Source organism: Sorex fumeus, unplaced genomic scaffold (assembly GCF_029834395.1).
Source record: "Sorex fumeus unplaced genomic scaffold, SorFum_2.1 ptg000264l, whole genome shotgun sequence".
NCBI classification, from domain to species: domain Eukaryota; kingdom Metazoa; phylum Chordata; class Mammalia; order Eulipotyphla; family Soricidae; genus Sorex; species Sorex fumeus.
This window is the reverse complement of record NW_026606321.1, coordinates 6,702,501-6,714,345: the sequence shown is the minus strand read 5'-3', so window position 1 is coordinate 6,714,345 and position 11,845 is coordinate 6,702,501.

Genomic DNA, 11,845 nt, shown 5'->3' with positions numbered 1-11,845 from the left:
CTTTGAGAGACTGGCTAGAGTGACGGCAGGTTAACAGGATGTGGGTGAAGGATGCCCTTAGCCTCCAGTTAAAGGGCTTAGATTTTACTAGGGTCTAGTCAGTAGGAAGCTTAGGAAAGACTTTAAACTCTAAAAGGACATGTTTGGTTCGCATTTTTAGAACTTTTGCTGGATGTATAGGCCTAAGGCTAAGTTAGGAGGGTGTGGGAAGAGCCCTTTTAAGAGTAATTCGTAGAAAAGATGAAGTCATGAAATTTACATACAAGTGGTACAATATGGAAAGTATCATGCTAAGCGAAATGAGTCAGAAAGAGAGGGATAGACATAGAAAGATTGCATTCATCTGGGGGATATAAAGTAACAAAGTATGAGATTAATACCCAAGAATAGCTGAGATCAGCACCAGGAGGATTACTCCATAACTTAGAGGCCAGCCAGGTATCCTAGAGGAAAGGGCAGTTCAGATAGAGAAGGGAGCACCAAATAAAGTATGTTTGGAGGATCCTCCCAGGAGGGGAGATGCATGTCGAAAGTAGACTATGGACTGAACATGTTTGCCACTCAATGCCTCTTTTGCAGACCACAACACCCAAAAGGAGAGAGAGAACACATGGGATTGCCCTGCCACAGAGACAGGGGGGATGGGGGATGGGGGTGGGAGGGATATTATCCATGGTGGTGGAAAATGGGCACTGGTGGAGGGATGGGTATCTGATCATTGTATAATCGAAACCAAAGCACAAAAAATTGTAAATCTACAACTTTAAAAAAAATAAAATAAAATAAAGGGGGAAAAAAAAGAGTAATTCGGTTGGGAAATATCTGGGTAGAGCTGATGGGGTGGTCTTAGCATCCAGCAAGAAAGACATTTGGTGAATTAAGGAGGGTGTGCCTGGAGATTTGCTACAGAAACCCCAGGCATCCTCAAAGAGGAATGCCTTTCTTTTCTAGAGAAGGGAACTAAATCAGTGATTGGCATGAGGCTGGACAAGAGCCGGGAAGCCAGACACACTGGAAACACTGTCTCCTCCATGCAGGGGAAGCAGGATATTCAGTAGTTTAGGCCAGAAAACTGGAAATGAAAGCAAAAAAAGAAATGAAGGTTTTGGTCAAAATCTGATCATTTTTCTGAAGCCGGGGATGGGGGTGGTGGTGGTGGGGAGTTACCTTTTACACTTCCTGGAGGATGTATTTGTCTGGAAGGGAGTAGATAAACGGAATGAAAAGGAAACTCTGCTGATGAAATGTTATGATATGATAATCCCCTTTCTAACACCTCCTCTTCATGGCTTTCAACTCCAAACTGCTTTGGAGCTCAGAGACGCTGCAGTGGCGTTGGCTTGCTGGTCCGGCACCCAGCACCCTGATCTCTGTTCTGCATCCTTGGGGGCTCCCAACCAACTCACCAGGCTACACTGGTATCCGTGAAAGGAACACAGAAACACGATGGGCAACTTTTCAAAAAATGTGATAACGATTTAGAATTTCTATGAAGCATCTCCATCATATTAAATTTGGGAAATCATTGTATTTAAATTCACAAGTACATCATCCCAGATTATGAATGAATATAGCATTTTCAAGCAATTACCCACAAGCCTTTATTCTGGTAACACACAATATGCTTTCCAAGTCTGTGTTTTATTAGGTTGGAGATGTAAGATGTATGATATCTCATTATCTCATTCCTACTCTGGACAAATTGCAGGCTATCGAATATAGCCTGCCCACAGGGCAGAGTCTGGCAAACTCCCCGTGGCACACCAAATATGCCAAATACCAGTAACAATGATGGGTCTCATTCTCCTAAAGAGCCTTGAATATAATCTCAGGGCTAGGATGAAAGAGACGTTACTGGGGCCTGCTCGAGGCAATCGACAAATAACAGGATGATGAATAAAAAAAAATGTAAGATCCATTTTGAAATTTTACTTTGGTATTTTAAAATATTTCTATTTATGGGTAATTGATAAGACCAACATTGTCAAATTTCTACCTACTTTTTTTATATGATCTCAGCCTAGGTACAAAATGAGCTGTGATGTGTAAAAATATGCTGAGAATAGTTTTCTCCCATGGATTACTTCAAGATAAAGGTAAAGGCCCTCCCGTTGATCGTCGATTTGCTCGAGCGGGCCCAGTAACGTCTCCATTGGAGACTTTGTTGTTACTGTGTGTGGCATATCGAATACGTCATGGGGAGCTTGCCAGGCTCTGCCGTGCGGGCGAGATACTCTCGGTAGCTTGCCGGGCTCTCCGAGAGGGGCGGAGGAATCGAACTCGGGTCGGCCATGTTGGCCGCTTGTAAGGCAAACGCCCTACCCACTGTGCTATCGCTCCAGCCTTCAAATACTCTTTAAATTGGTGACTTGGACCCAGTGCTTGTATTTTAGGGGAAATAATTATAGCAAACTGAAATTTTGTTTGAGCATGCAGTGCTGGTTTTGGGGGAAACAGAACACAAATTTAGGGTGTAGCTCTCTTCTGATGGGCTTGCTGCCTGGTAGAAGATATCACCCTGTTAAGATTAAGTCGCAGAGATTATGAAGGGTTTTGAAGTCAGTCCATATTCAAAATAGTCTCAATTCATGCTTCTTTATAGATATATCATTTATATACATTGTACTAACCAGTATTAACTTAGCTATAAATATAGGCAATAACATGTCAATGTTTGTAAACTTCTTATAAAATAAATTATTTGAAATTTTATCTTGAGACAAGGTTTTAAAAAAATTAATTTAGAAAATTTTTATTTGAGATTCTGTGGTTCACAGTCCTATTAATAATGGTTTCTTATGCACATTATTCCAACACCACACCCATCATCAGTGTACCCATCATCAGTGTACTCAACACTCCTTACTCTGAATCCCCCAAACTTAATTGTGTGTGTCAATTCTCCCATTTTGCTGCCTTCGAATCTTTGTTGTTACCTTGATATGTATCTTTAAGTACCACATATGAGAGAGATCATTTTGTGTCTATCCCGTTCCTTCTGACTGACTTTACTCGGCATTATATCTTTTAATTCCATTCATATTGCTATATATTTTCTTTTTCAGAGCTGCACTGTGTGTGTGTGTATATGTGTAATGTGTGACAACTTTTTGATCCATTCATCTGGATCAAGATGGGAAGTTGCGTTTTCCCCATATCTTGGCTATGCTACTAAATGTGGCAATAAATTATGCACATATCCTTTGAAATTAATAGAATTTTCTGTTTTGGGGATAGATGCACAAGTTTAGACCACATATTCTGCCGTTGCCTGAACAAGCTCAGAGACTATTGATTAAGTCAGTCTGAGACTATGATAAAAAGACCCAAATGATGTCACTGCAAGACCGAGCACCAAGAATTCCTCATTCCACTCACTTAATGACTACCAGTTATTTAACTTTATGTTGGGCTCCTGTCTTTGTTCCGTTCTTCCTGCAGATAAGATTTATTGAGAAACCCAATTATAGGGATGCCCAAGATCCATGACACCATCCAATAGCTCTAACCCCATCTCCCAATCTTCCAACCAAAGCTAACCACTGCAGCAGCTCCATGCAGGCATCACATGTATAGTTTGTTGTATCACAGTGCAGTGGTTTTCTGATTAGTTATTGTTATTTCTCCAAATAAAAAATGTTCTGCCCAGAAAGTTGATGTCTAAGCTGGTACAGAGACATGTTATAGTCAGACTTTAGAGCAGTTCTGGCCCTATTCCCATTTGTATGACCTTTAAGATATAAAAAAAAACATGAAAAATCATTTTCAAATGTTACACAAGGAGAACATTAAATATAGCACCCACAGAGGCTCTGCCATAATAAAATGAATACCCATGACAACATCACTCCAAATAAGGGAAGTGGGGGAGGTGAACCTATACTTGGGACTGTCTTAAGACTCTTTAACCCACCTTCTGCTGATCCTTCAGGAAATGCATACCTGGATATTGTGTTTGGCATTCATTATCTTCCCTCTTTTCTTTCTTTCATGTTTAATTTTGAAGGCATTTAAAAAAATTTTTAGTCAATCACCGTGAGGTACAGTTACAGACTTACAAATTTTCCTGCTTGAGTTTCAGTCAACAATGATTGAGTATCCATTCCTCCACCAGTAACCATTTTCCACCACCAATGGTCCCAGAATCCCTCCCACTACCCTACCCCATCCCTTATCCAACCCGCCTCTGTGGCAGGGCATTCCCTTTTGCTCTCTCTCTCTCCTTTTGGGTGTTGCAGTTTGCAGCAAAAGGTATTAAGTGGCCATCATATTTGGTCTATAGCACAGCGGTAGGGCGTTCGCCTTACAAGCGGCCAACATGGCCGACTCGAGTTCGATTCCTCCGCCCCTCTCAGAGAGCCCGGCAAGCTACCGAGAGTATTCGATATGCCAGACACAGTAACAACAAAGTCTCCAATGGAGTCGTTACTGGGCCCGCTCGAGCAAATCGACGATCAACGGGAGGGCCTTTATTTATTTATTTATTAGTCTACTTTCAGCCCACATGTCCCATTGTGAGCGGGCCCTCCTAGCACCCTTTACTTGGTGGTCTCTTCTCTATTTGTGCTTCCTTTTCCCCCAGCATGGGAGGTTGGCTTCTAAGCTGTGGAGTAATCCTCCTGGTATTTATCTCTACTATTTTCTGGTGTTTCTCTCCCATTCTGTAACTTTATATTCCACAAATGAGTGCAATCTTTCTATGTCTATCACTCTCTTTCTGACTCATTTCACTTAGCATGATACACTCCATGTTGATACACTTATATGGAAATTTCATGACTTCATCTTTTTGAAGGCATTTTAAACTTACAGAAAAGTCTCACATATAACATAAACCGTTTGGAAATAAGTTACCAGTCTGATTCCCCATTGCCTACCTAAAAATTAGAGCATTTTTTTTTTATAGAAAAGAACATTTTTATGGGAATCTGTTGTGCAGCTATCAAAATCCTTACATTAATTTTGATGCATCTGCTACTTTATATAACCTTTGGTCTCCTTTCAGACCTTACAGTGTTCCAGCAATGTCCTTTATCGTGAAAGGAAGTGGCCCAGAAGCAGGCAGTTCAAATCACAGTGTTTTTGATGTCTGTCTCATCTCTTTTTGTCTGAATAGCCCTAACATCTTTCCTTGACATTCATGATGACACTTTGAGGATTCAAGGTGTGTTATTTTGTAGAAGCTCTCTCCACTGCAATTTGTCTAATATTTCCTCAAGATTAGATTCAGGTTATATGTCCTTGACTGGGATATGATAAAATGAATACTGCATTCTCAATGTTGTCCATCAGGTAGTAAGTGATTTCAATTTGTTCCAGTACTGGTCACTTGATTAAGAAGGTAATCAGTGACTAGATTTCTACAAAGCAAAGTTATTCTGTTTTCCTTTGTATTGAATAATTAATTAATGTGTATATCACATTCCTTCTTATACCAATATGGGCTTTGTGTAGGTGTGCTTGGTTCATTGGATTCTACACTATTATTGTCATTATTTTGATTAGCAAGTTTACCCAGATTCTGCCAGTTGGGAAAACATGCAATTCTGGTTTTTTATCTTTGTGATATATTATCACGATCATTTTTTAGCCTCTCCTAGCTTTTTTGGTTTAAGTTTTTCCATCTCATATAAGTTTCCTACCCTTGCATGTAATTTCTCCTGTAATAATACTCTAAGCCAGAATGAGCTTTAGCTCACAGCTACTGGGCATCACTGCTCTTAGGGGATCTCACTGAACAAAGTTAATGATGCAGAAAAACTCTCCGTATGGTACTCAGACTTTGATAACCAAACCCATTTATTTCCATTTCCTTCTGGAATCCAACCTTCACTGCCATGCCACCCAGTAGATCATGCAGATCCTCCCCAGACTCCAATCCTTGACACTTCTCATTGGGTTGACCCCTTCCCAAGATGGGCATCACTGCATGCACCATCTCTGGACCAATCACCTCCAAAAGCAGATTCCCCCACTGGGCTTCCCTGCAGCTTCCTGTTTGTCTCTGCAAGAGTCTTTTATGCTGTTGCATGTATTAATTATTTAATTTATCTTTTTACTGTTTTCACGTGGACTGAAGCAATAACACAGAGGGGAGGGCGTTTGCTTTGCATGTGGACGACCCAGGTTCGATTCCTCTGTCCCTCTCGGAGAGCCCGGTAAGCTACCAAGAGTATCCCACCTGCACAGCAGAGCCTAGCAAGCTCCCCGTGGCGTATTCAATATGCCGAAAACAGTGACAACTAGTCTCACAATGGAGACATTACTGGTACCTGCTTGGACAAATCAATGAACAATGGGAGGACAGTGCTACGGTGCTACTGTTTCATGTATTCCAAGGCATAAATACATCCAACTGTCAATCTCCTGAGCAGCTTGCTGCCACCGAGCTATAAAAAGGAGATAGTTTACGCCAGACACCTGCTTTTCTCCTGGGAGTCTGGAATTTTAGTCTGTGCTGGACAGAGCACCTACACCAACAGCACCCCAATACCCAAACAAATAAACAAGCCAACAAACACACAAGACCTGCTAACCGCACACAGCATCTCTCTCTGTTGGCATTCTCCTGTGGAAAACACTTTAACCTTGTTGCAAGTCTTCCCTGGAAAGAAGGTGCCCTGGCTCCACTGAGAGTTGGTTCCTGTCCCAACTCTACCCATGTACCTTTCCTTCTGCTGGTTTTGTTTTGTTTGCTGCAACCAATGAAATCTAGGAGCAGATGACAGAGGTGACCATTGAATTCTGTGAGTCTTAAATAAACCCCACACTGAGGGACTCCAGCCAGGAATAGTTTCCTAGACATTTTCTAGTTCAGTGCATGGCTCCTAGCTTACTGTTATCAGTATGTCCACAGGACCCTGGTTGCTTTAATTTATATTTTTACTTATTTTGTAGAGGGGAGCAGTGCTGTGCTCAGAGGTTGTCCCAGCAATGCTCAGAGACTATGTAATGCCAGGGATCCTGCATGCAGAGCGGGAGTGAGTCTGTTGAACTTATCTTCTGCCCTGTGACGCTTTTAACATTTATTTATATTAAGTAAATATTATTTCTTTTTGTATTATATTTTCCATGTTATTTATTAGACTTCCTTCGCTGATCAAACTATAAGAGATATTTTTATTAGTCCTTTGAAAACAAACATGCTTGTAGATTTCTATTACATTGCTATCTTTATATCTTTTTATCTTTCTATTACATTGCTATTCTATTACATTTCCTATCTTTATCATCTTCATTGGCTTTTTGGTGTTATTCTTGTACTTTTTAAATATATATATATACATAACTTGATATGTATACAAGTCATTAATGACCACTTTTTATTTTCTAACACAAATACTTTAAACTATTGATTTATCTGTATACACTTTTTTCAAGCATTCTATTAATTTTGATTTGAGATATTTTCATTACAGTTGAGTTATCTATAGTTACAACTCAACTGTAATAATAATGAAGTTTTTTCCATTATTATTTCTTTCTGGACCACTAAAACATCTATAGCTTTTAAGATATGAAACTTTTTTGCATATTTTGTTAATAAGCTGCTTTTTAAAAATTATTTAGAGAATACTGTATGCACATAATAATGGTTTTCTGAAATTAGTTGTGGCTATATTTAGGACTGCTAGTTTCTAGTAGATATATTTTAGTTTCAGGTGTGGTTATAAAAAGTTTTATTGGGGATGGAGAGATAGCACAGCAGGTAGGGTGTTTGCCTTGCATGCAGCTGACCCAGGTTCGGTTCCCAGCATCCCATATGGTCTCTTGAGCACCACCAGAAGTAATTCCTGAGTGCAGAGCCAGAAGTAACACCTGTCCATCTCCAGGTTTAGACCCAAGAAGCAAAAATAAGTTTTATTCATCATTTATGAGGTGGACAATTATATATATATATCTTCATTAAATATTAATTATATTTTTGAAATTCGTGCTTAGTCAGTAATCTATCAAATAATAAAATACTTGGTACACGTATTCTTTTTCTCTATGATTTTATACTTTCCTGTATATATTTTAAATTTTATTTTAATAGATGCTAAACAAAGTTTTATATAATTCTTATTAGTGGAATTATTTGGTTAATGGCCTTTTAATCCTTGAATGATCTTTTCTAGAAGACTACTTTGTCTTAGTTAATAGAAGTGTTTAGCCCTATGTTATCTTAATATTTAGCTACTTTCAATTTTGCTTTCAACTTATTTCAGGCCCTTACATAGTGTATATTTCCTGTGAAATTATTTAGTTGAACTTTGATTTTTATTAAATCTAGATGTTTTCACATACCTTGATGTTTTCCTGTGGCCATATCTTCATATATTTCCCAGGCCTGGCAGAAAGGACAGCAGGTAAGGCACTTGCCTTGGCATATGACCAACCCCAGTTCCAATTCCATCACTTCGAGACTCACTCCTGAGCACAGAACCAGGAAAAGCCCCTCACCACGACAGGATGTAAGGCGGCAAGAAAGCGAAAGAAAACATGAAGCAAACGTTTGCCTTATTAGAAGCTGAAACTCAGAAAACTCAATTAGTTATTCAATTATTTAAAATCGACAAAAATACATTCCTTGCATGTTAATGCTCGTGGTGTGTTATGCAAAATGACCGTGTTCCCAAGCAAAGGGGAAATGGGAGAGGGGCATGGCTTTTATTTCTCGTTTAACACAAATGTTGGGCTCAAAAGAAGATAAATGGATGATTAAACCTATTCCTGTGTCCAATCTCTTGTGAGACCACATACCTTGGAGCTTCTGGAAGAGTCCATTAAACAATTATGAGAAATGGGTTGGAAAAAACAGCAGCAACTTATTGTACTGGCTGTGAAGTGATTTTGATTCTGTGCAAGTTCTAGATGTCTCAGAAAGCCCTGGGGAGACCTGGCCTCACTGCTGAGCTAATGTCATCTGCTCTTATGTACTCTTTGTTTTTTATAAAGCAGGATGCTTAAACCTTTAATAATAATTATGAAGTTTAAAATCTCTTCCTTGTGTCTACAACCTCAGTCATTCCCTTCCCTGGGTAGGAGCTCCCAAATAGTGCTCATGGGTCAGGGGGGCATTTGCTGAAGTACCAGGCCACCAGCTAGATGGTCAATACTGGCCTGTGGCACTCTGATGCTTTTCGAGCCCAGTGGCGAGGGGACAATTCTTGGGGACTCCTGTGGTCCTGAGAATTGAACTCCGGTCCTTGTGCATTCAGCAGAGATGGTGCTAGGTCCTGAGCCAGCTCTCTGGCCCACGCTGTCATTCTTCCTGAGTGGGGTATGACTTGAACATTCTCTGCCTCTACCTCCCCACACTGCCTCCTCAATTTGTGGCCACCCCTGGTAGTTCTCAGGGCTTATTCCTGTTTCTGTGCTTGGGGATCACTCCTGGTGGAGCTTGAGTTATTGTAGGAGGACAGGGATTGAGTCCAGGTGGGCCGTGTGCAAAGCAAATGTCTCTCTCTCTCTCTCTCTCTCTCTCTCTCTCTCTCTCTCTCCTATTGCCAATGTTTATCCAGAGTATAAAACTAATGCTAGTGAAGGGAGAGTGTTCACACACATTTAAAAGTTTTCGTTCTACCCTCTCTCAACAAAGAATTCTCCAGCATCTCATTTATTGCTGATTCTCCCACTCTGATCCATGCACTGTGAAAGTCCAGGCATCTCTGGCTGTGCAGCTATCACTGATTGGCTATTTCTCTTCCTCTGTTCATGTCTACACCATGGGTTTTAAGGATGGTTAACAAGATTGTGAGCAAAGTCTTACCAGGGGGCTGTCTAGATCCTTTCCTTTTTTTCCTTTATGGGTCACACCTGGCAATTCACAGGGGTTACTCCTGGCTCTGCACTCAGGAATTACTCCTGGCAGTGCTCAGGGGAACCTATGGGATCCTGGGAATCAAACCCGAGTCGGCTGCATGCAAGGCAAATGCCCTACCTGCTGTGCTATCACTTCAGCCCCAGTCCTTGTCTCTTAAGAGAAAGAATTCACTCAAGAAAAATCCCCACCTGGACAGAACCGTGCAGGTTTTTAATAAAAATCAAGGAGAGGAAAAATAGGAGGCTGAGGGGCCACACAGGCTGGGCCAGCAGCAGGAGCTGCTCCCTGACCAGTGGCCCTTTTTCCCAGTGACTTTCATTTCCCGAATTGTTCTTTGCCCACTGCACCTGGGAGGGCAGGCCCAGGTCTAGGTGATCAGTGGTCAGATGCCTTCATCATGAAAGACCCAGGGTCAAGTAGTTCCCCCACCTCACAGCACTGTTTGTAAGGATCCCGGCTTTGGGCATTCTGCAGCTTTCCAGCCACGCTTCACGGAGCTTTGGTTCTGGGCAGCTTCTCCACCAATGTCAGGATTCTAGGAGAGGCCTGGAGGGTCTCATCTCATGGTCTTAATTCCCCTCCCCCACCGAGACTTCTGTTTGGAAAAGGAGCATTTAGGTAAAATTAGCATTAATATCTCCATCCAACGTTAGGATATATAAAAAATGCATGCTGAGCAGAACCTGTGAATCGAGGTTGCCAACTTAGAGAGAATATGGCAGCAGCAGGAAGGAGGGACAGGAAACAGTTTTCCAGGTTTGTCGAAAAAGCATGAGACTTTGAGGCTGGATTGATAGCACAACGGGTAGGGCATTTGTCTTGCACGTGCCCGACCCGGGTTTTGATTCCCAGCATCCCATATGGTCCTCTGAACACCACCAAGAGTAATTCCTGAGTGCAGAGCCAGGAGTAACCCCTATGCATTACTGGGTGTGACCCCAAAAGCACTGTAGCACTGTCTCTCCCATCATTCACCGATTTGCTCGAGCAGGTACCAGTAATGTCTCCATTTTGAGACTTGTTGTTACTTTTTTTTGGCATATCAAATACACCACAGGGAGCTTGCTAGGCTTTGCTGTGGGGGGCTGGATACTCTCTGTAGCTTGCCGGGCTCTCTGAGCGGGGCGGAGTATTGAACCCAGGTAGGTTGCGTGCAAGGCAAATGCCCTACCCACTGTGCTATCGCTCCAGCCCCAAAAATAAAAAAGAAAGAAAGAAAGAGAAAGAAAGGAAGAAAGGAAGAAAGAAAGACAGAAAGAAAGAAAGAAAGAAAGAAGAAAGAAAGAAAGAAAGAAAGAAAGAAAGAAAGAAAGAAAGAAAGAAAAAGCATGAGGCATGAGACTTAGAAGAAAACCTGCCTTAGTGGCCTACATGATCCAGAGGATTCGATTCAAGGGCAAATGCTGAAGGGTCCCCCTGAAGGGTCCCCAGGCCATTGGTCTCCTTGCTGACTTCATAGATACACAGAACAGTAGGTTCATGTGGCATGAATACATATATTTACACAATCATTGAATCTTCTGTGAAGGAAATTGGTACATGGAAGTTCAAATAAACACAAATTCACAGCCTTTACCTGCTCAGTCTTGATAATTTATGTAAATGGCAACTGTTGATAGATATTATGATTTCAAGAAATTGAGCTTTTGAAAAAAAAGTTTCACTGATTGGTAAATCATCACATCAAAACCAGAAGATGAAGACTTGAATCCCAGTGCATCTATCTTGTACCTTCTGCAGCACTGGACAGAGGTTTTGAATTCTCTAGGCTTCAGTTTCTCCTTCCTACATTGACGCTGCTGGGGGTTCCTCAGGTGGTTTCTGTGAGGGGCGATAGCCGTGAGAAAAATCTACTCCTTTCTCTCTCCCCGCCTGCCACCCCGTGAACTCCTGGGAGACCTAGCACTGAGCACCCAGAATTCCATGATCTTGACTCACAGTTACTCCACACCAGAAACTGCTCTGCCTCTTCCGACACCTGTTCCCACAAAGACAGGAGGCAGGAAACAAGACATCTTTGCGACAGTTCTGTGAGAA